General features: G+C 44.2%; 1 protein-coding gene across 2 annotated transcripts in view; it reads right to left on the bottom strand.

Annotated features, from left to right (window-relative positions):
* The window catches only part of SPATA5 (spermatogenesis associated 5), a 460,802-nt gene that overhangs the window by 179,070 nt on the left and 254,334 nt on the right, over positions 1-27,398 (bottom strand). The window lies entirely within an intron of this gene.

Genomic DNA, 27,398 nt, shown 5'->3' with positions numbered 1-27,398 from the left:
CCTGGTGCCAAGGATTTCAGATCAAGGATCTTGTACCTGTACCCTGCCATGCTAGGTGCCCATTCCACATAATCCCTTTGGAATCATTAATGAACATATTAACCCCCTGACTCTTTCCATTGATGGGGATTTATTCTGCTCTGATCTGCTCACATCTAGTACAAAAGCCACTGAATGCAAAAGCAAAAACACCAGTCCACCAGGAAATGCTGCTTCACGCACAGCGATGGTTTCCCATCTCACCTGTCCCTCCCTCCGCCTGCTTTTCATTCTCTGATCTTGTCCAGGCAGGTAGCATTTCTATCTTACATCTCTCTGTTTCCTTTGCTTCTGAATTTCAAAGCAACAGGTAATTGAACTTTCATTCCAGTCTTCCTGTTGCCTAAGCAGTGGAGCTTGATTTACAACACTGCCTTATAAAAAGGTGAATCAAGGCTGCAGAGAGTCTTTGTTTTCATGGGTCTTGTTTCATTTTTGGTTTATTCTTTCCTGAAGGGATTTACTCTTTACCTTGTCCAGTTTGGCTATCATTAGGGCACCATCAGGTCAGGTCACTCTCCCTACACCTCTACATTCAGCTCATATAAAAAAAGCCAACAATTACATTGGCTTCTGATGGCTTATTGAACATAAGAATAGCCCTACAGGGTTAGACCAATGGTCCATCAAGCCCAGTAGCCCGTTCTCACAGTGGCCAATCCAGGTCAAAACCCAAGGAGTAGAAATATTCCATGCTACTGATCCAGGGCAAGCAGTGGCTTCCCCCGTATCTTTTTCAATAACAGACTATGGACTTTTCCTCCAGGAACTTGTCCAAACCTTTCTTAAAACCAGCTACGCTATCCGCTCTTACCACAACCTCTAGCATACGCGTTCCAGAGCTTAACTATTCTCTGAGTGGAAAAAAATCTCCTCCTATTGGTTTTAACAGTATTTCCCTGCAACTTCATCAAGTGTCCCCTAGTCTTTGCTCATCGATATAAAATGGCCTTCTTGGAATTTAGCACATGCTAATTCCATTAGCACAAATTGGGCCCCATAATGGGAAACTGGTTTCATATACAGTATTCAGTAAGAGCACAGCAGTCATCCCAGGAAGGCTATATGAACAATGGGCCAGATTCACTAAGGGTACAGATCGGACATACCTATGGACATAGCACCATGAATCAGTGAAAGATTTATGAGTGGGTGCAAGGTCATTCTGATCGCGCATACAAGAGCACATTGACAGAGTAGATGCCTTGATTAGAGATGACCAATGCACAACGATGTCTCAATTGGCTGCAAATTTGGATATCAACTATGGATCTGCATTTGCCACAATGCATGATGACTTGGGATAAGGGAAAGTCTGCGCATTGCGGGATCTCAAACAGCTTACTGATTTGCACAAGCAACGGTGTGTGGAGGTTGCAACCGATTTCCTGAGACGGTATGAAGAAGATCTGAGTATTCTGGAGAGAATTGTCACTGACAATGAGATGTGGGTGCATCACTGCGACCCAGAGAGCAAAAGACAAAGAGATTGGAGAAACTGGGCCTCTTCTCCCTTGAAAAGGGGAGACTGAGAGGGGACATGATCGAAACATTCAAGATAATGAAGGGAATAGACTTAGTAGATAAAGACAGGTTGCTCACCCTCTCCAAGGTGGGGAGAACGCGAGGGCACTCTCTAAAGTTAAAAGGGGATAGATTCTGTACAAACGTAAGGAAATTCTTCTTCACCCAGAGAGTGGTGGATAACTGGAACGCTCTTCCGGAGTCTGTTGTAGGGGAAAACACCCTCCAGGGATTCAAGACAAAGTTGGACAAGTTCCTGCTAAACTGGAACGTATGCAGGTAGGGCTGGTCTTAGTTAGGGCACTGGTCTTTGACCAGCGTGAGCGGACTGCTGGGCACGATGGACCAATGGTCTGACCCAGCAGTGGCAATTCTTAAGTTCTTATGAAAAATAAACTTATTAGCAGCATTGAAATTCAATAAGACAGACTAAAATGGTTAAGAGGCTGGAGGAGTTGCTGTACAGTGAGAGATTAGAGAAACTGGGCCTCTTCTCCCTTGAAAAGAGGAGACTGAGAGGGGACATCATTGAAACATTCAGGATAATGAAGGGAATAGACTTAGTAGAGAAAGACAGGTTGTTCAACCTCTCCAAGGTAGGGAGAACAAGAGGGAACTCTACAGTTGAAAGGGGATAGATTCCGTATGAACGGAAGGAAGTTCTTCTTCACCCAGAGAGTGGTGGAAAACTGGAAAGCTCTTCCGGAGGCTGTTATAGTGGATTCAAGACAAAGTTGGACAAGTTCCTGCTAAACTGGAACGTACGCAGGTGAGACTGGACTCATTTAGAGCACTGGTCTTTGACCAAAGGGCCACCACGTGAGTGGACTGCTGGCCACGATGGACCACTGGTCTGACCTAGCAGCGGCAGTTCTTATGTTCTTATGATGAAGTAAAGGAAGTGGTGCTCACCTGGCTTTGGGAGCAGCCGAAAAACTTCTCTGTAGGAATGCAGAAGACAACAAATGGAAAAGTGATCTGTTCAATTGCTCAGAGTTACTTCTATTAAAGCCATTAAATGTATTTTGCTGTTACTTTTTGATTTACCCTCATACCCTGATGTGTGCTTGCGCTTCCGGGTTTGCCTGGGCATGAGCACAACAGCTGCACTTACCACAAAACCTTTGTGCTCATGTGCACATTGTGGGGCTCGGGTTCTGTGCTCTGAGCAAAGCAGGGAGCTTCCAGCTCCCGCACAAATGTTCTGCCCTCTGCAGCTTCCAATCTGCGGACAGGAATATCTAATAGCTGAACTGACATGCAAATGTTTTCATTAGAGATTTAAGTAATTGATATGCTGTTAAGTGTTTGACTTAATTTCTCCAGGACCCCCCCTTAATCTGGGTTTCCTGGCTAATACTTTTTCAAAGAAGTAAATAAGAATTTTGCAGGGCTGAGCTCTACAAGCTGACAGCAGCCTGTGGCTGTACGTTAATTATCTCTGCAATTTCCGGACAGCTTTGGAAACAAATATTCTTACAAAAAAATGTATTAATGTGATTCTGTTTTTACATCCCACCACCCCTCCCTGTATAAGGAAGGAAGGGAGGGAACTCTCACAGAGCCTACACTTTATAATAAGGACAGGAACAAAATTCCGATCGCATCCTCATCTGTAAGAAATGTAGGACCAAGCCTTCTTGTATAAGAGGGACGGAGGCTAACTTCCTCCTGTATATTAATAACAGGGATATTGACATCCTGTACAATAAGGACAGGAAGAAAGCTCTTATTGTATCTTAAAGGTGGGACCAAGCCCTTCTGTATAACAGGGACTGACTTCCTCCTGTATAATTAGGACAGGAACAACGCTCTCATTGTATCCTATGGACTAAAGCAAAAGTGCAACCAAGCCCCTTCTGTATAATAGGGACAAGCACTAAACTCCTCTTCCATAATAAAGGCAAGGAGTGAAGGTGAGAGATCAAGTTCCTCTTGGACTTAACTCTTGCTGTAGAAAGAGGGCAGATCCTGAGCTCTGCTGTATCACAAGAGCAGGCCGTCTCTGGCAGTGTTCAAGGCCCACCTCTTCGAGAGAGCTTTCAATTCCTAACTCCTCTCTCCTTGGGTTCTGCATCCTTATTGTCATGTCTGTCTGTCCAAGTTGGATTGTAAGCTCTTCTGCGCATGGACCGTCTATGAAATGTCAAAATGTACAGCGCTATATAAGTGATAAATAGTAGCCCCATTGGGCTCTAAATGCTGTCCTTTTGGTTTGCTCTTTGCAGCTTGGTAGAGCAGTCAGAGGAGACAGGCTTTCACCTCTGAAGCCCACTGTGAACGCTGGTGCCAGAGAACCTGGGACTGTTGTGCCCTGAGCTACAGTGGAGGGAGAGGTCTGAGCACTGGGCCGGGCTAGGGAGGCATTCTGCATGTTTACAATTAGCGTGTTCCTGCTTTTAATGACTCTCCCTGAATGAGCACTAAGTGCAGGTTTTGTTCTGTCAGGAACAAGGGAGCTATTAGTGGGGCACCGGGAAACGGACAGAGGAAGGCGAGCCAGCAAGCAGCTGCCAATCCCAGGGCAATATCCCTCTGGCACCGAGCTGGCTTATTAAGTCAGGGCATTTTTTGTTTTTAATTACATTTCTTCCTCCTTTTCTTTTCTCTTATGTAACAGTGAAAAAGAGAGCCTGACATGACCCTGCAGCTGGACAAAATGCTGCTCATGAGGTCGAGCGCTAGAGGTGAACACCCTGCCACCCCTCTAGAACGTCAAGTGCACTGAAGCAATGGAGCAACTAGAAACTGAGGTCCCAGAGGGAGCCCGAAAGCTTGTCCAGCAAGGTCAACAGGGGCCAGGCTCCTTCTCTGCCCATTTTAGGCAGGGCTGGTGCAGGTATATTTTCAGCATAATTCAGACAATATAGTAACATATAGTAACATAGTAACATAGTAGATGACGGCAGATAAAGACCCGAATGGTCCATCCAGTCTGCCCAACCTGATTCAATTTAAATTATTATTTTATTTTTTTTTTTTTTCTTAGCTATTTCTGGGCGAGAATCCAAAGCTTTACCCGGTACTGTGCTTGGGTTCCAACTGCCGAAATCTCTGTTAAGACTTACTCCAGCCCATCTACACCCTCCCAGCCATTGAAGTCCTCCCCTGCCCATCCTCCTCCAAACGGCCATGCACAGACACAGACCGTACAAGTCTGCCCAGTAACTGGCCTAGTTCAATCTTTAATATTATTTTCTGATTCTAAATCTTCTGTGTTCATCCCACGCTTCTTTGAACTCAGTCACCGTTTTTCTCTCCACCACCTCTCTCGGGAGCGCATTCCAGGCATCCACCACCCTCTCCGTAAAGTAGAATTTCCTAACATTGCCCCTGAATCTACCACCCCTCAACCTCAAATTATGTCCTCTGGTTTTACCATTTTCCTTTCTCTGGAAAAGATTTTGTTCTACGTTAATACCCTTTAAGTATTTGAACGTCTGAATCATATCTCCCCTGTCTCTCCTTTCCTCTAGGGTATACATATTCAGGGCTTCCAGTCTCTCCTCATACGTCTTCTGGCGCTAGCCTCCTATCATTTTCGTCGCCCTCCTCTGGACCGCCTCAAGTCTTCTTACGTCTTTCGCCAGATACGGTCTCCAAAACTGAACACAATACTCCAAGTGGGGCCTCACCAATGACCTGTACAGGGGCATCAACACCTTCTTCCTTCTACTGACTACGCCTCTCTTTATACAGCCCAGAATCCTTCTGGCAGCAGCCACTGCCTTGTCACACTGTTTTTTCGCCTTTAGATCTTCGGACACTATCACCCCAAGGTCCCTCTCCCCGTCCGTGCATATCAGCTTCTCTCCTCCCAGCATATACGGTTCCTTCCTATTATTAATCCCCAAATGCATTACTCTGCATTGAATTTTAGTTGCCAGGCATTAGACCATTCCTCTAACTTTTGCAGATCCTTTTTCATATTTTCCACTACAATCACACTCATCCTAGTAACCGCTTTAACTTTTTTTTGTTAATAATGGCGGTATACCATAAGAACATAAGAATTGCCGCTGCTGGGTCAAACCAGTGGTCCATCGCGCCCAGCAGTCCGCCCACACGGCAGCCCCCAGGTCAAATAAAATAACTGTATACCATAGGCAGGGCTGCCAGAATTCCTCTTAAAAAGAAAGAGCACACCTGGCCCCGTCCTGCCTTCAGCTCTGCTCTGTTTTCCAAGGTCTGGAGGGCCCCTGCACATGCTCGGATGTCATTACGTCAACATCCACGCATGCGCCAAGGGCCTCCAGATGCAGCCCTGAGCTCAGAGACTTCCAAAACCTGGACAAACTGCTGGGTTTGAGAAACTTCTAAAAAGAGAACATAGGAGCCGGCTGAGTGGGGCCCAGTGGGCGCTGAGCAATCCCAGTACTGAGCAAGCTCCTCTTTGCGTCCGGGAGGGGGGTCCCCTTTCTATTTTGTTTGGCGCCTTCCCTATCATTTTTGAAGTTTAAATCTTTAAACCTAAACAAAAACCAGAGCAACAGGTTCAGTAAGAAGAACAGATCATAATAATAATGATAATACGAACCGTGACCCCAGACTACAAAACGTTCAGAAAAGAAATCAAAACCCTGCTATTCAAGAAATCCGTGAAGACTAACTAACACCGTATGAAACATTTCAATCTACTCTGTAACACCTCTGAACATGTCCAGAAATCCTCTTCCGTAATCCGCCTTGAACCGCAAGGTAATGGCGGAATAAAAATCACTAGAAACATAGAAACATAGAAAAAAGCGGCAGAAAAGGGCTATAGCCCACCATGTCTGCCCATTCCAAGTATCCCCTCCCCTGAATTTACTCCCTTAAAGATCCCACGTGAGTATCCCATTTTCTCTTAAAATCCGTCACGCTGCTGGCCTTTATCACCTGGAGTGGGAGTCTGTTTCTATAACCATAAAGCCCTATGACCTCACAATGCAGATGTAAAGAGCTTTAGCCAATAGGAAGAGGAGATGCAAATGTTAAGAGCCTTAGCCAATAGGGAGAGGAGGACATAGTGGATGCTGCAGATGGGCCATTTGGCCTTTATCTGCCATCATGTTTCTATAACCATAAAGCTCTATGACCTCACAATGCAGGTGTAAAGAGCCTTAACCTATAGGAAGAGGAGATGCAAATGTTAAGAGCCTTAGCCAATAGAGAGAGGAGGAGATAGTGGATGCTCTGGATGGGCCATTTGGCCTTTATCTGCCATCATGTTTCTATAACCATAAAGCTCTATGACCTCACAATGCAGGTGTAAAGAGCCTTAACCTATAGGAAGAGGAGATGCAAATGTTAAGAGTCTTAGCCAATAGGGAGAGGAGGACATAGTGGATGCTCTGGATGGACCATTTGGCCTTTATCTGCCATCATAGAAACATAGAAAAAAGCAGCAGAAAAGGCACCAAGTCTGCCCATTCCAAGTATCCCCTCCCCTGAATTTACTCCCTTAAAGATCCCATTTTCTCTTAAAATCCGTCACGCTGCTGGCCTTTATCACCTGGAGTGGGAGTCTGTTCCAATGATCCACTACTCTTTCGGTGAAGAAGTACTTCCTGGAGTCTCCATGAAACTTCCCTCCCCTGATCTTCAGCGGATGCCCTCTGATGGTCGAGGAGATATCATCTTCTGACTCGTTGCGTCCCGTAATGCACTAGCTTTATTTCGATCCCGTCCTACCTTTCAGTTCAAGGCAGTTTATACCAAGAGAGGCTGCCTGAACGCAGCAAAGTTACAGCATGAGCTTGGAGCAGGAGGAAACGTAGTTAGAGAAAACTTTGGGCTCCTTCTACCGCCTGCTCAAAAGGAGGCGATAGTGGCTAGCGCGCGCGGCAATTTAGAGCACACTATTCCATCCGTTAAGGCTCTAGCGCGGCTTTGTAAAAGGAGCCCAACCTACCTGAACAAACCACCTCCTCCAAACTACCTCAACCAGGCATAGGAAAACTCACCCTCCATTCACTCACCCTCCAATCAAAGAAGTTAAACAGAAAAAGCTGTACGATGGCCTCCTGGCCACTCAATCAGCAAAACTAGATAATCAAATCTGCAATCTACTGATAACAACCCCAGACTAGAAGATGTTCAGAAAAGAAATAAAGACTATACTCTTCAAGAAATCCCTGAAAAAGTCTTAACACCTCAAGATACTGAAGGAAATAGATTTGGTAGATAAGGACAGGTTGTTCACCCTCTCCAAGGTAGGGAGAACGAGAGGGCACTCTCTAAAGTTAAAAGGGGATAGATTCCGTACAAACGTAAGGAAGTTCTTCTTCACCCAGAGAGTGGTGGAAAACTGGAACGCTCTTCCAGAGGCTGTTATAGGGGGAAACACCCTCCATGGATTCAAGACAAAGTTAGACAAGTTCCTGCTGAACAAGGACGTACGCTGGTAGGGCTAGACTCAGTTAGGGCGCTGGTCTTTGACCAAAGGGCCGCTGCGTGAGTGGACTGCTGGGCACGATGGACCACTGGTCTGACCCAGCAGCGGCAATTCTTGTGTTCGAGTTCTAGTGACTTGATGAATTTGGATCTAAAAAGAAATTGGTTTTGTGCTAGTCTGGTAAGATCCTCCAGTGTCGTCCCTGTGGTTGTGTTCAATGTGTCCAGCCATCTGATTGTAGGTCACCCTTTTCACCTGGTTCCTTCGATCTTCCGAAACATAACGTCCTTCTCCAATGATCTTTCTCTTCCGACGGTGTGACCAAACTAAGACAGTCGTAACTTCCTCATTTGGGCTTTGGTTTGATCTCTTCCAGAATCGATTTGTTAGTTCTTCTGGTGGTCCACGGCACACCTCAAATCCTTCTCCAGCACCAAAGCACAAATGAGTCATTCTTATTTCTGTCATGTTTCCGTAGTGTCCAGTTTTCACATCCATAACTGATCACTGAGAAAATGAGTGCGTGGGCAAGTCCGATCTCCATTTGGAGTGTTATCTCCTTGCCTTCATTACTATGTTACTATGTTATGTTTCATGCATACCCAATGACGCTAGTAATCTACAAAGAAAAGTAGGTAAACTAACAGCACAGAGCTGGCTCGTACTGTCTTCAAGTTCCGTTTCTTGCCTACTACGACTTCTATTTATCATTTCTAAAGCACTGAAAGGCATATGCAGAACTGTACATTTAACTAAGAACATAAGAACTGCCACTGCTGGGTCAGACTAGTGGTCACGCGGCGGCCCTTAGGTCAAAGACCTAACTGAGTCTAGCCTAACTGACCTAAGTCCTAACTGAGTCTAGCCTTACCTGTGTACATTCTGGTTCAGCAGAACTTGTCTAACCTTGTCTTGAATCCCTGGAGGGTGTTTCCCCCTATAACAGCCTCCGGAAGAGCATTCCAGATTTCTACCACTCTCTGCTCAAAAGGGCTTACAGTCCTAATTTGGACAGAGAGGACATTTCTGGTTGGGCAGTTTCTGAAAGAGTTTAAGCAGCTTCAAGAAAGTGGGCTTTTCGCTTGGATCATCATGATGACTGCTAAAGACGGAGCATGACGTATTCACTCCGGCCTAGTGGCTGCTGTTGCTCCTGTACCCCTCGGGATGTACAGAATGTGCCTGCTCTTTCTTCGCTAGGAAGCCATGGATTTTCTACGCTAGTTTTGGGAACTGTGGACCTGATTCTGTAAATAGCACCTATGCTAGGTGCCGCCAGGCGCCCTATTTGCAGATGCCTTAACCCCCTCCCCCCCCACAAACTTTTACAAATCTGTAGTGCCAGCCACGGCAGTAATAGCTCCGACACTCATAGAATTCCTATAAGCGTTGGAGCTGTTACCACCACCTCCGGCGCTGAAAACCACACTATGGTTTTGTAAAAAAAAAAAAGGGTGTGTGTGTGTATAATTTGCATATAACTTAATTGATTTTTAAAGGGTTAAATGGCAAGGTACCTGACCACGCAATTAAAAACACATTACAAATCTTTTTATTTTTGTTACTAATTTAGGTTGTCTGCCGATATCTGCATGGTGCCTAGTGACATCTAAGTCGAGATGCCCTCTGACCTCTTCCTGAAAAGTAGGGCAGAGAATAGGCGAGGTTGACAGGAATCGCTAGCTGTTCGAGTTCGGTGCCGGCCAAGCATACCAATGCGTAAGCATACCTAGGCGCCACTAAGCATGATTCTATAAGCAGCGCCTAGCGCTTGATTGACAACCGTGCTGACCGCCACCTAGAAGTTAGGCGAACGAGGCCCTACCTGTCCGATATTTTTGTATTTTGCATTGTAATAACGGAGAGGGCTTTTGTATGTCTCTAGTACTCCAGGACTGGTTTTTCCGATTCTAATTCCACAAAGATCTGGAGCTGGTTCTGTTTGCGTTTTGAAGGTGTCTTGCAAGCCACCATGAATTCCTTTGGGATACTGTGCAAAGAAATGCAATTTGCCATGTTAATCTACTTGGATATGTGGAAATAAGGATCAAGAGGGAGGTAAGAGGTGATAACACGCCTTCAGCCAGTCACTGGCCTTTTACAGCTTATCACAGGTCTCACCTACAGCTTGCTTGTTAATCCTTATCTCTCGACTTTTGTAAATCTATAGGGGTAATTGAAGAACACCACACATTATATCAAGCATGTATATACACACGTTTCCTTATTTGGGCCTCAGCAAATTTTCAAAATTAAAGTATGCGTATCCTTTCATTCTAGAAATTATGCCCGGGTATAAACATGCTTAGACTTATACCTGTTTTGCTCCTGCTGGAATTTTGTGCAGAATTTGCGCCGTATTCCCCATCTGCACAGAATTCTACACAGACCTATTATCTCCCGCACTCCTGGTCTTGCTCCTGATCCATCAACCCCCCCCATGATTGAAACCCCCCCCCCCACCGTGTGGAGCCAGTATCTTTTACCCACGGGCCTTTCCAAAGCAGCAGCGGTGGCCAGTCAGCCGAAGCAGCGCTGTAAACACTTCCGACGCAACAGAGGAAAACTCCTGGCTGCAAGCAGGTGCTGCTGCTTTGGGAGGGCCCGCAGGTTAGAGATACTGGCTTCATACAGAGAAGGAGGTCCACTGGAGGCCAGACCCACATGGGATAGGAAGGAGGTTGTCAGGACAGGAGCAGGATGGCAAGGAGATGCCACAAGTGCCCCCCACACACACACTTGTGGCATCTCCCTGCCATCCTGCTCCTGATCTGACAACCCCTTTCCTCTCCCATGTGGGTCAGAGAGTGAGAGGGCAAACTCGCAGAAGGGAAGAGGGAGGGGACATGGATGGTGGATCCGCAGGATGAAGGGGAGGAGAGGGGAGATGGATGCTGGACCCAAAAGTGGGAGTGCGGGAGAAAGTGACCCAGACTAGAAAGGAGGATGGAAAGGGAGGAAGAGTTGCGAGTGAGAGAGGTGGTAGAGTGGGGTGGGTTGAGGGGACATGGATGCTGGACCTACAAGTAGGAATAGGAGGAATGGTAGAGAGAAGGAGTGAAACAGACCAGAAAGGGGTGGTGGGAAAGGAAGAACAGATGCTTGGCCGTGGAGAGAGGGAAATAGGGATGCCAGACCATGGGCAGCAGGGAAGGGATTCAGTGTACAAGCGAGAGAGGCAGTTGGCTGGGTGGGGTGGTGTGAGGGGTCATGGATGGGTGGGTGCAGAATGGAAGAGGGTGGCCCAGACTAGATGGAGCATTATAACATTCTTAGTCTTGTTAACCATGCCTTTTTAAAATAATTCCTAGCATCCTTTTTGCTTTTTTGGCCGCCACCACATATTGGGCGGAAGGTTTCATAGTATTGTGTACGATGACACCCAGATCCTTTTCTTGCATCCGGTAACTGTGATTCAGGTTATTCTTCCCAATGTGCATCACTTTGCATTTCTCCACATTAAATTTCATCTGCTATTTGGACGTCGTCTTCCAATTTCCTACGGTCTGCCTGCAATTTTTCACAATCCGCATGCGTTTTAACAACTTTGAACAGTTTACATTACATTACATTACATTACGGATTTCTATTCCGCCTATACCTTGCAGTTCAAGGCGGATTACAAAAGATTTGACTGGACATTTTCCAGTGAAGATACAATTTTTTTTTTGACAGAGGAGAGATAGCTGGATAGATTCCTAAGGGGATTTAGGGGTTGGATAGTAAAATGACAGTGCCGAACTGTGTGATATGGACAAAGAGAATATAGTTAGAGTAAGTAAGATTACCATCTAATTTTTGGGGTCTGTTTGCTTGGAAGGTGTTTAGGTGGGTTATTTGGGGAAGTAATATCTTGAGGTAGGTGAAGAATGGTTAAGATATTTGGATGAATTTTTTGAAAAGCAGGGTTTTGATTTCTTTTTGGAATGTTTTGAAGTCGTCCGATGTTGTCAGCAGATTGGAGATGGTATGGTTGAGTTTTGCTGCTTGTGTTGCCAGAAGGATGTCAAACAATTTCTTGCGTAGTGTGCCTTTGAGTGGGGGAAAGGTAAAAGGGTTTGGGGTTCTTCTGTGTCTTGAGGTGGAGATCTGGTTTAAGCGGTTGTTTAGGTAGGGAGGGGAAGAGCCATGTAACGCTTTGAATAATAGGCAGTGGAATTTGAATTGAATTCGTGCTTGTATGGGTAACCAGTGAGAGTCTAAGAAGGCAGTAGTTATGTGATCATATTTTCTGAGTGAGTAGATCAGTCTGAGGGCGGTGTTTTGGATGGTCTGGAGTCTTTTTATCATAGTGGCTGGACAAGGAAGATAGAGGGAGTTACAGTAGTCCAGCAGACCTAAGACTAGGGATTGGACAATTAGTCTGAATTGTGCTGGGTTGAAGGATTTTCTGATTTTACGTAGATTTCTCATGGTTAGAAAAGCTTTCTGGGTCGTCTTGTTGATTTGGGACTGCATTGTGCAACATCTGTCTATTATAACTCCTAGGAGTTTTAGTTCGGGTTGTATTGGGTATTTGGTGTTTTTGATTTTCAGTTCTGTGATGGCAGGCGTTTTGGCCTGTTCGAGCAAGAGGAATTTTGTTTTTTCTGAGTTTAGTTTTAGTTTGTGATCCATCATCCATTTTTCTACTGTATCTAAGGTTGTTTCCAGCTTTGTTGTGGTGGTGGTATCTGATGGGTCGAAGGGGAGGAGTATGGTGATGTCGTCTGCGTAGCTGAAGGATGTGACATTTAGTTTAGCATCATCTGCAAATTTAATCAACTCACTCATCGTTCCAAATTCCAGATCATTTATAAATAAGTTAAATAGTACCGGTCCCAGTACAGACCCGTGCGGCACTCCACTGTTTACTCTCCTCCACTGAGAAAAATAACCATTTAACCCTACCCTCTGTTTTCCGATAACCAATTCCTAATCCACAACTAAATTTTCTCAGGAGCCTTTTATGAGGAACTTTATCAAAAGCTTTCTGAAAATCTAGATACAGTATATCAACCGGCTCACCTTTATCCACGTGTTTATTCACACCTTCAAAGAATTCAAGCAAATTGGTGAGGCAAGATCTCTCTCGGCTGAATCCATGCTGACTCCGTCACATTAAATCATGTTTGTCTACGTGTTCCACAATTTTATTTTTTAGAATCGTTTCTACCATTTTGCCCGGCACTGAAGTGAGGCTTACTGGTCTGTAATTTCCTGGATCTCCCCTGGAGCCCTTTTTAAAAATCGGCATAACATTGGCCACCCTCCAATCGTCAGGTACTATAGACGATTTTAACAGCAGGTCAGCAATTTCATGTTTGAATTCTTTTAGTACCCTGGGATGTATACCATCCGGTCCTGGCGATTTATCACTTTTTAACTTGTCGATTTGGCTCAGTAAATCTTCCAGATTCACCGAGATTTCTTTCAGTTCCTCCACATCATCACCCTTAAAAACCATTTCCGGTTCAAGTAGATCTCTTACATCTTCTTCCGTAAAGACCGAAGCAAAGAATTCATTCAGTCTTTCTGCTAAGGCCTTATCCTCCCCGAGCGCCCCTTTCGCTCCTTGATCATCCAACGGTCCCATAGATTCCCTCATAGGTTTTCTACTTCTGATGTACCTAACAAAATTGCTATGGGTTTTTTTGCCCCTTTTGCAAGTTTCTCTTCATATTTTTTCTTAGCTGTCTTTATCAATGCTTTGCATCTAACTTGCAGTGCTTGTGTTTCTTCTTATTTGCTTCATTTGGATCCTTTTTCCATTCTTTAAAGGATGGGTTTTTTGGCTCTAATACCCTCTTTTACTTCACCTTTTAACTACGTCAGCTCTCAATTCCTCTTCTTTCCATCCTTGCTGATATGTGGCATACATCTGGTCTGGGCTTCCACGAAGGTGTTTTAAAATAACATCCACGCCTGGTTTACCGTCCTAACCTTTGCAACTGATCCTTTTAGCTTCTTTTTAACCATTTTCCTCATTTCATCATAGTCGCCCTTTGGAAAATTAAACGCCCCTACAGTAGATTTCTTTTGCGACGTTACTCCCGGTATCAGCTCAAATTCGATCACGTTATGATCACTGTTTCCCAGCGGACCCAACACATTTAACTCCCGTACTATGTCTTGCATTCCACTATGGACCAAATCTAAAATAGCACCCCCTCTTGTCGGTTCCCGGACCAGTTGCTCCAAGAAGTAGTCATTTATGACATCTAAGAATTTTACCTCCCTAGCACTCCCTGATGTAACATTTAACCAGTCAATGCTGGGGTAATTGAAATCATACTATATTCCAAAAATAACATTTTAGCATTTTGCACAGCTACAGTAACCTTTTGAGTCCCGGTGCCTGTTTCTTGTGCATGTTACATACTCAGATGAATATAAAAACTTATGTTCAAATTGAGAAACATACAGGCAGGCTATAGACGGGGCCATTTTAGACCCCATGGCCGTGCCTTTAATCTGGTCAAAGTTCTGGTCAAATTGAAAATAATTCATGCTGAGTGCCACATGTGCTACATCTAGTAGAAACTGAATTCGTGTGTCAGATAGCTCAAGAGATTGCAATTCTTCTCTAATGACTTCAATAGCTTCTTGCTGTGGAATGTTGGTGTACAAGGCAGTAATATCAAAGGTAAGTAAAATCGCATCCTTGGGTACATCCTGAAAAGATGACAAAAACTGGATGATACTGGTGGAGTCCAAAACATAAGAAGGGGCTAATGGGACTCTATCTTTTAGAAAAAAATCAACAAAAGCAGACAAAGGTTCAAGAAGAGATCCAATCCCGGATACAATCGGCCTACCCGGAGGGTTAGACAACGATTTATGCACTTTAGGAACAAAATAAATAACTGGTATCCGAGGAAATGGACAATTCAAAAATTTAAATTCCTTCTCTGTAATGACGCCCTTCTCTAAAGATTGTACCAAAAGATGGGAAATGATATCCAATATAGACTGTGTGGGGTCAAATAGATCCGCACACGCGGCGGCCCATTTAGATACTCCTTTTTGGAGACCCGGATTTACCGTATCCCTCAATATGATATGCAAGAAGGTGTGCATCCAACTTGCGCTTGAATCCCAGAACAGTAGTCTCCTCCGGGAGTGCATTCCAAGCACACACCACGTGCTGTGTGAAACAGAATCTCCTGACATTTGTCCTAAACCTGCTGCCACTCAGCTTCAGGCTATGTCCTCTTGTCCGTGTCACATCAGAATATTTCAGTAATGCTTCTTCTTGGTCTATCTTATCAAATCCTTTTAATATTTTAAAAGTCTCTATCAAATCCCCTCTCAGTCTTCTCTTCTCAAGGGTAAACAGCCCTAGCTTCCTGAGTCGATCTTTGTAGCTCAAATGTTCCATTCCTTTGATAAGTTTTGTGGCTCGCCTCTGCACTTTCTCCACCAGAGTTATATCCTTTTTAAGGTTTGGAGACCAGTGTTGGAAACAGTATTCTAAGTGCGGTCGGACCATTGTTCTATAAAGTGGCATTATGACCTCTTAGCTTCAGCTTTGGGTCCAGCGATGTTGCTTTCTCTGCCGGTCCATTTCAAGTAGAAGTTCTAATGTCCCTTCTCAGGTAACCCGACAGGGAGTCCCCGTTTCGCTTGTCAAAGCTGCGTCAGGGGATACCAACAAGACAGCACCGCTGCAAATATGCCTTCATACAGAAGCAATCCAAATGGCGCCGTGGTTTCAAAGACGCTCAGGCATAATTTAAACTAAGTCGTAGCTCCTCCCCTTTTAATGACGTCGGTCCCGGGTGGACCCTCAGTCTACTGCTGGTGAAATCCAAAAAATGGCATAGTAACATGGGTGGATCTCAAAAATAAATACAGAAATTAACACTGTGTTGTCCAGACTGATTCAAAGTGCAATAATTCACAAAAAGCAATCATACAAAAAAGATTTTAAAAGGCAACCAACTTCACAAAAGCCCATTCTTTGCAACTGTCACGATTTTGCATTTACATTCTAGAAAAAGAACATTACTCAAAAAAAGGCAGACCCCTCCACTCTGTTATTCAAACCTCCTGGGCTAACAGTGCCCAAAGGTATATCCACCATTGTTCTCTTTGTCGGAGATAGCGTTGACAATTGCCTCTTCTTGTAGCTACTTTGCATTTCTCTAGAATTGTATATCTCAGTTCTGTAAATTCGTGATGAAATTCTTTGCAATGTACCACTAATGGTTCCTCCATTCGATTCGTGATTCTTTGCAATATACCACACGAATCGAATGGAGGAGCCATTAGTGGTACATTGCAAAGATTTTCATCATGAATTTACAGAACTGAGATATGAGATGTGAGCAGTTTCTCTGGCCTGTTGCTCGCACCAGTGTTAGCTTTTGCTCTGATGTCACTTCCTGGCCCTGTGACCTGGACGTGAATTCAGAGGGGAGCAGCAGGCCAAAGAAGTGCTCATGCTGATGAAGATTTATAGAAGTACGGGGGGGAGAGGGCATGAGCCTGAGTGCCATGTCTCCACCAAGACAGCACCTGAGGCAGCTAGCTCCCCCTCTTAATTTTTTTTCACTCAGAGAATAGTTATGCTTTGGAACATGTTGCCACAGGTTGTGGTAAGAATAGATAGCGTAGCTGGTGTTAAGAAAGGTTTGGACAAGTTTCTGGAAGAAAAGTCCATAGTCTGTTATTGAGAAAGACATGGGGGAAGCCACTGCTTGCCCTTGATCAGTAGCATGGAATCTTGTTACTCTCTGGGATTCCGGAATCTTGCTATTCTTTGGGATTCTGTATGGAATGTTGCTACACTTTGGGATTCTAGAATCTTGTTACTCTCTGGGATTCCGGAATCTTGCTATTCTTTGGGATTCTGTATGGAATGTTGCTACTCTTTGGGTTTTGGTCAGGTACTTGTGACCTGGATTGGCCACTGTGAAGACAGGATTCTGGGCTAGATGGACCATTGGGCTGACCCAGTAAGGTTATCCTTATGTCCTTATGTAAGTACACATATGAAGCATTTACTGGGTGCCATTCAGTAAGACCACAGGGCCCTAAGCCACTAGATGCTCAGAAAAAAGGCTCTCTAATTGTGGTAGCCATCGCATCAGAAATTCAACCAGGACAAAAATAGGACCAGTTGAAATAAACAGCTGGACAGAAGAGCGATGGAATGGGTAAAATCAGGATCCCGTGGACCTCACGTATTTAAAGTGAAAATGGCCATGACGTGGGGTCCGCAGGGATCTTTGTTTTAACTCCCGCAAACCTCACTCACTCCAGGGATTCTCTTTTTCCACTTCCGCTTCCTACGAGCGTCGGAGCAGTTGCCAGCGCTACAACCCGCACTCCGCGTTAGTAAAAGAGGGGGAAGAATCTACAAAAGCGCCACTATGAGAAATGTCCTCACCGATTCACAGGGATGGTCAAAAGGGTCTAGGATGCAGCCAACAGCCTCCAGCACTCCCCACCTGTTTCGTTATCTTCTCCTTTACAAAGCCACGCTAGCGTTTTTTGCACCAGCCACGGAATTCTAGGACCGTCGGAGCTGTTACAGCAACGGCCGGGGCTAAAAACGTTAGCGCGGCTTTGTAAAGGAGGGGGTTATTTATTTCGCTTTCTATCCCGTTAAACATACATAATTTCAGTACAAGTTTGCGATATAAGTTTTATCCAGATTAGATTTGCCATAGTTACTATGCAAGATTTTACAATACAAGTTTTCCTTACGTGACACATACTGGTTCTGGTACATTTATATATTCATTTCTTTGTGGTCAAGGGCAGGGGTTTAGGTGAAGAGGTGTGCTTTTATTGCTTTTCTAAAGCCGAGGAGTCCTTCAAGGGATCTGATCTGCGGGGTCAGTCGATTCCAGTGGGAGTAGGACCGTCGGTTGGCAGCTGAAGGCACGAGCGGGGGGCGTTTTGTTCTAGGTTATGTTTGGATTACCATCCACTCAAAGAAAAATTGCCTTAGGAAGAATAAAAGTCAAGAAACAACCAACTGGCAGGTTGGATCTCTCTGTAGTACGGTATGAATCCTGCTGGACTGTGGGAAGGGAAGCAATTACACTGGATCTCTCTCTGCTCCGGGGCTTCCAAATTCATGGACCTTTTATTTGCAGAAAGCACAAAACCAATGACAATTGTGGAAGCTGCATTGAGCTTCATAGTGTGAAAGCCTCCATGTAAAATACAGCCACCTCCCCCCCCCTCCCCCCGTTCCCCATGTGGATTAAAGAATGGCAGGACAGCCTTGGCCCTGTCAAGGGATGACAATTAACATACCACCATTGTCATTAAAAGGCAGAGCCAGATGCCCGCAGAGGTTGGGGCTGACTGAAGGGATAAAGGAATTGTGATCCTGCAGGACCTTGCTGTTTGTTGTTTTTTTTCACACTCTGTTGACTTCCTGTCTCCATGGCTTTTGTCTGATGAGGATTATGTAGCGACGTAGGCTGCCCCCCTCCTCCTCAACTCATCTATCTCCACAGCCCTCCCACCAGAATCCCACACGCTGCTCTTTGTCAGAGCCTTTCCCCAAGCATGAAGGGCAGCCATGCAACTGAACCCCAGCCAGGAACAGGAGGCCTATACAAATCAACCAGATGGAGAGCTGGGTCACTCGGGGCTTTCATTCTGCAGTTCTGGATGTGCTTCCTCAGCTCCAGTTTGTGAACCCAAATTTACCTGCACGAAAGGAGAGCCGTAGCAAACCAAGTCAAACTCAGGCAAAGCCACCAAAGCTCCTTCTTAATGCCTGACCATATTTCCCACCTTATTACTTCAGTCATATGAAAGTTGACAACACTACATAAGATGAAGAAGAACTTTAAACAATTTGGAAAGGAGGTCATGCTGTGTGCTACCAAGTCAGGTCCCATAGACTGGAGGACCAAAATCAGCCAAGGTCCAGAGGTGGCAACATTCACAGCTGCTTGAGGAGGGAGGCAGTGTCACAGCTCAACAGCACCATCTAGTGGTCAACTCGGAGAACACACAGCAAGTTCCAAAGGAAGCCCCTTGGCCAAGGACTGTCATTGCAAGTGGTTAGGTTGGGTAGTAGGACTCATAAAGAAGGGATTGTGAATGGAAGTTCTTGGTGCCACAGTCCAAGAACAGACCTTGTTGACTCAGGCACCATGAGCCTTTAAGTGAAATGAATAAAGTAGCCAGGAAAACCTATCATCTCTCCCCCCCCCCCAAAAAAAAAAAAAAAAAAAAAAAAAAAAGCCCTCTAGAAAACAAAGACCATATGGCTATTAAGTCTGCCCATTTGCACCAACTACTAAGCTCTGAAATCACTACCTCTCCCTTGGATATTCTCTGATAGAAACAAAAGTGGTCAAAGGCTATACTTAAGTAATGTTAAAACAAGATGCAGAAATCCCAGAATCAAACGCTGTTTGAAAAGAAAGAATTAGCAGTCACCACACCAGAAAGAGACTAACTAGAGGGAACTGAGGTGCAGGCAATCCCCTCTAATGATATGAAGGCAGCCGGTCATTATGACAATGTCAAGAGAGAACAGTAGGAAAATACCAACCATGATGGAGAGGAAGAAGGTGAGGCCACATTTTGGAACATTCTTGGGAGAGACTACACATATTTTCAGGGGTGGTTAGGAACATTGGTCTTTTGAAGTGTAGGGGTAACTATTCCATCAAAAACGCCATAATATTGATAACATGTAAAAGCAGCCTTTTTACTAAGCTGCATGAAGCAGATGACATAGGTGGTCGGTGACGCAGATGTTTGGGGAGGCAAAAGTGGGACTTTACAGTCTATGACCCAGAAATATCAAAGAAGAGACAAGTTAATTTAATCATGTATTTTTAATGGGTATAACTAATGGGCAGACTGGATGGACCGTTCAGGTCTTTATCTGCTGTCATTTACTATGTTACTAAGGTACGATGATATGAGAAGTGGTGGTACATTGTCCCTCTGCCTCTCTCCCCCCAATAGTACTTCTCCATGGTCCTATCTCATCCCTTCACCCTTTCTCTCCCTCCACCCCCTTTCACTCATTGGTACCTCTTTTGGGCTACTTCCTGCCCTAGTCTGTGGTGGTAAAACAAATAGGAAGTGTGACTTTCCCTTCCATTGTCCCCCTGACTCCGGAAGCTTAAAAAAATTAAATCATGCACAGGGCCAGAGCCCTGTGCATGCCACTACCGCATCTGCTCATATCCCTCCCTTTCCCATGATGTAACTTCCTGTTTTGTGGAGGGAAGAGATGAGCAGAACTTGTAGTGGTATACACAGGGCTCTGGTCCCAGTCATGATTTAATTTTCTTTGCAGCTTCTGGACTTGGGGGGAATAGCAGCAGAGAGTGAGCATTTGCAGGGAGGGAAAGTTAGTGCTTGGGGCTGGGGAAGCTTAGTCTCCCCAAGCCTCTTATAAAGAAAGCCTATGGCAGATAACATGGGTTTTACTGTTCGTTAGACAATAGTAGGGGTCTGCTCTGTCGTCTCCTGTGCTATTAACAGATTCCTTGATAGAACATTATCATTCCAAGCAGGCAAATGGAATAAATGTTAACCAACTTTATTTCAAACGTACTCTCTTATCAAACTTTTAGGAAGTCAATCAATTTGATAAATTTCTCTGACTCCACTTCTGCCTTGATGCAGACAAATTTGATTAACCTTAACATGCTACTGTAATTCCAAAAGTTTTCTGTAATATCGCTGTCTGTAGACAGTCTCTTCCTCTGTAAACCGCTCTGAACTGTTTGTGGTATTGCGATATATAAAAACAAAGTTGTTCTTATTGTTATTAATGCAGGAGGACGGCAGGAAATGGACGTAGCGTGGGTGGACAGTTTAGCACCACATGCTCGCTATCATGACTGCCAAACACACAGCTGACATTACTGCCGCCTGTAAAGTACAGCTGTGCTATTGGCAATCTGGGAGTACAGCATGCTGGAGATGGAGGTTTGACAGCATTCCCCCTGACGCCCCTTATACCACTATTGAACTAGCCCTCCTGACACGTCACACCTGCCACCCCAACTTTTCTGAGTCATATGTAGGCACCAATATTTCAGGGAATCTCAGGTGGTCCTTGCTCCTTATATGGAAGGAAGACTGCTAGCAGTACTACCACAAGACTACCACTAGGGATCATTAGCCTCATGTTGAATGGCGGCAGCAAAGAGTGAACACTGCTGTCCGAGACCCCCTAAACTACTAATGAAGTGACCAGATAAGACCCAGAGAGGAAGGAGTTGGGGGAGGGGTGTGCTTTGGAGAGTGGGGGTTTATTGCATGGGGCAAGCTTGGTGTGTTAGGAGGAACAGCCCTTCAAGAAGCACCCTGAGGTTGTAGGTTCAAATCCCACGCTGCTCCTTGTGACCCTGAGCAAGTCACTTAACCCCCCATTGCCCCAGGTACATTAGATAGATTTAGAGCCCACTGGGACAGAAAGGAAAAATGCTTGAATACCTGAATGTAGACTACTTAGGCTATAAGTGGTAGATGTTGTTAGGTGCCATCGACTCGTACTCGAGTCCTAGTGACTTGATGAATTGCGGATCTGTAAAGAAATCAGTTTTGTGCTAGTTCAGAAAGGTTCTCCAGCGTCATCTCCATGGTTGTTTTCAACGTGTCCATCCATCTGATTGCAGGCCGCCCTCTTCTCCTGGTTCCTTCGATCTTTTCAAACTTAAAACTTAAAAGTGACAAATCCCCTGGACCGGATGGGATTCATCCGAGAGTCTTAAAGGAATTGAAGGTTGAAATCGGAGAGTTATTGCAAAAACTTGCAAACCTGACAATCAGAACTGGACAGATACCGGACGACTGGAGGATAGCGAACGTCACCCCAATTTTCAAAAAAGGATCGAGAGGGGAACCGGGCAACTATAGACCTGTGAGTCTTACGTCTGTCCCCGGCAAGATGGTTGAAGCACTGATCAAGGATAGCATAGTCCGGCACTTGGACGCACACGACTTGATGAAACCCAGTCAACATGGATTCAGGAAAGGGAAATCATGTTTGACGAATTTACTCCAATTTTTTGAGACCGTGAACGAGCAAATTGATAGTGGGAAGCCGGTGGACATAATATACTTGGACTTCCAGAAAGCGTTCGACAAAGTTCCACACGAAAGACTTCTCAGGAAACTACAAAGCCATGGCATAGAGGGGGATATACAAAGATGGATAGGCAAATGGCTGGAAAACCGAAAGCAGAGAGTGGGCATAAATGGGAAGTTCTCCGACTGGGAGAAAGTGACTAGTGGTGTACCCCAGGGCTCGGTACTTGGGCCGATCCTTTTTAATATTTATATCAATGACCTGGAGGAAGGAACATCCAGTGAGATCATCAAGTTTGCAGACGATACAAAACTATGCCGGGCGATCAGATCGCAGGAGGATAGAGAGAAACTCCAGAGCGACTTGTGTCGGTTGGAAACATGGGCAGAGAAATGGCAGATGAAGTTCAATGTGGAGAAATGCAAGGTAATGCATTTAGGCAATAAGAATAAGGAATACGAGTATACAATGTCAGGTGCAACTCTGGGGAAGAGTGAACAAGAAAAGGACCTGGGTGTACTGATAGATAGGACCCTGAAGCCGTCGGCACAATGCGCGGCAGCGGCAAAGAAGGCAAATAGAATGTTGGGCATGATAAAGAAAGGAATCTCGAGTAGATCGGAGAAAGTTATAATGCCGCTTTATAGGGCAATGGTCAGACCCCACTTGGAATACTGCGTCCAACATTGGTCTCCCTACCTAAAGAAGGATATAAAACTGCTGGAGAGGGTGCAGAGACGAGCAACAAAACTGGTGAAGGGTATGGAGAAACTGGAATACGAGGACAGACTTATAACACTAGGATTGTTCTCCCTTGAGAAAAGGAGACTGCGTGGGGATATGATCGAGACCTTCAAAATACTGAAAGGAATCGACAAAATAGAGCAGAGAAGATTATTTACATTGTCCAATTTGACACGGACTAGAGGACATGTAATGAAGCTAAGGGGGGACAGGTTCAGGACTAATGTCAGGAAGTTCTGCTTCACTCAGAGAGTGGTTGACACCTGGAATGCCCTCCCAGAGGAGATTATGACGGAATCGACCGTCCTAGGCTTCAAGAGCAAACTAGATGCATATCTCCTTAAGAGAGGCATATAAGGATATGGTGGACTATAAATTACGCCAGGTGTACACCTGGCAGGGCCTCCGCGTGTGCGGATCGCCGGACTTGATGGACCGAAGGTCTGATCCGGAGAAGGCAGTTCTTATGTTCTTATGTTCTTATGATCTCTCTCTTTTGATAGTGTGACCAAAATAAGACAGTCGTAACTTCATCATTTGGACTTCGGTTTGATCTCTTCCAGAATCGATTTGTTAGTTCTTCTGGTGGTCCACGGCATCCTTGAGGTCTGCACGGGAACAGGGACCCCCCTCTAGCCAACGGGACTCCCATGGGGATGGAAGGCTTTGGAAGCAGGATTCGTCCATATAATATAATGGACATCAGCCTTAGTAAAAGAGAGGGTTTATAAGTTAATTACCTGAACAGAAAACAAAAAAAGGGTTCTACCAAAGAGATTCCACAAGGAAAATAGCAGCGCAAACACAAAATAAACTGTGGAATTGATGATCCTGTCACTTGACCAGAATCTGACCATGAAAGACCAGGTAGACTCCTTGATCAGAAAAATCTTTCTCACCCTCTGGAAGCTTCAGTCCATCAGAGCTTACTTCGATGTCTCATCATTTCGAATTCTGGTACAATCCCTTATACTGAGTCAACTCGATTATTGTAACATCGCCTACTTGGCACTCCCCCCAGAAGAATATGTGGCGATTGCAGCTAATACAAAATGCAGCAGTTAGACTACTTTGCGGACTGAAGAAGTTTGATCACGTGACACCTTCCTATCGACTTTTACACTGGCTGCCGATGGAGGCACTTGTGAAATTCAAGTTTGGTTGTTTTTGTTTCAAGGTACTTTATGGCTTAGCCCCTAAATACATAACAGACCTTTTCTTTTTCACAACCAACAGACACAAGCGAAGTTCACATCCGAACTTTGTTTCTCCATCGGTTAGAGGTTTTAAATTTAAAAGTCATCACCAACATCTTTTCACACATCAAGCAGCATTATGGGGTAAAGACCTTGAACAATTGCTGTGGGGAATTCAGGAAACGCCTAAAAACACATTTGTTCCTGAAATACTTAGGAAACCAACCTATACAATCTTAGTCCTCAACAAACGATCGCTAGAACTATCAATCACTAAGTCTGTACTTTGTTTATTCCATTCAATCTGTAACATTTCTAATCATTGTAAACCGCCTAGAACTTCACGGTCCTGCGGTATATAAACTGTTATTATTATTTATTATTATAAGTAATTGTTGCTTTTTATGGGGACAGGTGGGGATGGAGGTAATTCCTTGCGGGGATGGGTGGGGACGGAGAGGATCCTGGCGGGGACAGGTGGGGATGGAGAGGATCCTGGCGGGGACAGGTGGGGATGGAGAGGATCCTGGCGGGGACGGGCGGGGATGGGAGGGATTTCTGTCCCCGTGCAACTCTCTAACATATAGTAACATAGTAGATGACGGCAGATAAAGACCCGAATGGTCCATCCAGTCTGCCCAACCTGATTCAATTTAAATTTTTTTTTTTTTTTTTTCTTCTTAGCTATTTCTGGGCGAGAATCCAAAGCTTTACCCGGTGCTGTGCTTGGGTTCCAACTGCCGAAATCTCTGTTAAGACTTACTCCAGCCCATCTACACCCTCCCAGCCATTGAAGCCCTCCCCTGCCCATCCTCCACCAAACGGCCATACACAGACACAGACCGTGCAAGTCTGCCCAGTAACTGGCCTAGTTCAATATTTAATATTATTTTCTGATTCTAAATCTTCTGTGTTCATCCCACGCTTCTTTGAACTCAGTCACAGTTTTACTCTCCACCACCTCTCTCGGGAGCGCATTCCAGGCATCCACTACCCTCTCCGTAAAGTAGAATTTCCTAACATTGCCCCTGAATCTACCACCCCTCAACCTCAAATTATGTCCTCTGGTTTTACCATTTTCCTTTCTCTGGAAAAGATTTTGTTCTACGTTAATACCCTTCAAGTATTTGAACATCTGAATCATTCAAGAGTGTAATCAGGGGTGGGAGTTTGTGGCTAGAGGGATCAAATCATGGGGAGGAAGCAGAAGTGGACGTATGCCACCACATCAACTCTTATGTCTCTATTTACTGTTGTCTGCACCACATTCCATGCAATGCCTGATAATCGAGCGCTCCAACACTAGTAGGTGCTGCAAATACCACAGTGGCCATGTGGAAAATGTCTGCCTTGTGCATTGGATGCTGGGCAGATTGAATGCACCCTTCCCCCCCTTTGCTTTGAACCTGCGGTAAGGGTGAAACTTACCATAATTTAGTAAAAGGGCCCTAAAGTGATTTACAGGTGATTAATCAAGCTGGACCAGTACAACCAGCTTCTCTCGAACCATGTTGACAAGAAAGCTAAACATAGCAGGTTGTTTTTATTTTGTTTGACTTCTCCCAGACTCCTCACCCGTCATCTCTTGTGGCTGATTATTATTCCATATTGCAGGTAGAGGGGACGCCTGAACCACATAATCTCAAATACACAGAGGGTTAAGCTTGAGACAGTCTAGGATGGACTATTTTGAGATCTTTCCAGGCATATGATTCACTTCCTCACAGACTCAGCCTGATCTTTGCCCAGAGATATGTAAAGTTGGAAATCATCCACATATAGAAAGTATTTTAGTTCAACTGCTACAGATAAGATCCCTCGGAAAAACCCCTGTGGCACTGCGGAACTTGATAATGAAGGCTTAGATATACAGTTACTAAGAATAATTTGCTGCATCCTATTGAATGTAATGCAACAATTTAATGGATTTGATATTCCACTTTTCTATGGCACAGCCACAGCCATCTTGGGTGTCATCAGTATTGCTGCTGCCATCGTATTATACCTCCAATATTAGAATGTTCTCCCCTGATGTCTATTATGATATTGTACTAACATTTATCATATCGGTAAGTCAATGTTTGTCAGTGTGTGATCGTTTGAAGCATTGGTTTGCTATTTGCTTTTAATGTATGTTTTTATTATACCCTGTTTTTATATATTCATCATGAAATAAGAATTAGTTTTTAATTATGTAACATGAGGCTGTATATTCATGCAATGTTTAAATTTGGGGGGTAAATGAATTCCACTAAACTATTCAAAATATCATGGGCAATATTTTATCTAGAAAATGTTATCTCGGATGTTTGGTTTTTGCATTTCTCAAACTGTCTGCAGAGATAGCATGCTGCTTCTTCACAGCAAAAATGTTATTAAATATACAGAGTTGAGAAAAAGATCTTAGTTCTATTGTTCCTTTGCAAATCGATTGCACACAGAATCAACCCCTTAGCTCTTAAGAGCTAAGTTTATATATCTGCACAAGGAGCTAAGTGTAGGGAGGGAAGGGCAAGCAGTAAAAATGAAAGTGAAACCTTTTGAGCAAAATACTCCACAAGTCTTGGGATCCTTGTGTGTACAGCCTGAGGTTTATCATATTATTCTCTCCTAGGAGGTGAAAACTTACAATGGCAGCAGACTGTAAAAAACACCCAATTTGGGAATATTTTAATGAAGTTTTTCTAAACTAAATTAAACTAAACTAAGCCTTAAGTTTATATACCGCATCATCTCCACGGAAGTGGAGCTCGACACGGTTTACAAAGTTTAAAAATATAGGAAGAGAGAGGAGAAAGATTTACAAGAGCATGTGGACAGGGGAAAGAGATGTTAGATGTTAGAGAAGAGCCAGGTTTTCAGTTGTTTTCGGGATAAGGCAGGCATGCATGCAAAATGCAAACACCGCAACAAAGAAATGCAAGGCCTGGAGGCCCAAATGAAATATCATCATGAGAAGTCCTTAAATTGTGATTATTTTTCTCTTTTCAATAAAGTATAGCAGAAAAGTTGTCTAAGTATGAATGGTTAACCTATTAAATTGGAGATAGTTCCCCTCACAATAATTTCATAATTATTTCTAATTGTATAACCAAATCAATAATTTTTTGATGTAATCATAAAACTAATCTGAAAAATTATTTTTCAAAAAATGAAACCTTTAACTGGTTGTAAATCTTAAGATTATATCAGCAAGAATGAGTCTTTCTGTAGAAAACCATGATTTAAATTACATTTTTCTGACCAGTGATTTAAATTGATTTGATTTAAATCAAATCCAACCTAAAATGTCTGTTGCACAGTTGTTCCATAGTGCTGTTAAATGTTTACTGTTTAACGGTAATCTTAATATTAGGTTTAAATGTTCCATTTCCAAATTTACCTCATTCACCTCCTTTTTAAAAAATGTAGCACAGTTTTTAGCACCAGTCACAGGGGTAACAGCTCTGACGCTCATAGGAATTCCATGAGCCACGGCCACTGCTAAAAACTGCGCTACAGTTTTGTA

The sequence above is a fragment of the Geotrypetes seraphini genome, chromosome 1 (assembly GCF_902459505.1).
Source record: "Geotrypetes seraphini chromosome 1, aGeoSer1.1, whole genome shotgun sequence".
NCBI classification, from domain to species: domain Eukaryota; kingdom Metazoa; phylum Chordata; class Amphibia; order Gymnophiona; family Dermophiidae; genus Geotrypetes; species Geotrypetes seraphini.
Note: the sequence above shows the minus strand (reverse complement) of the source record. Positions and strands in the feature narration are given on the sequence as shown.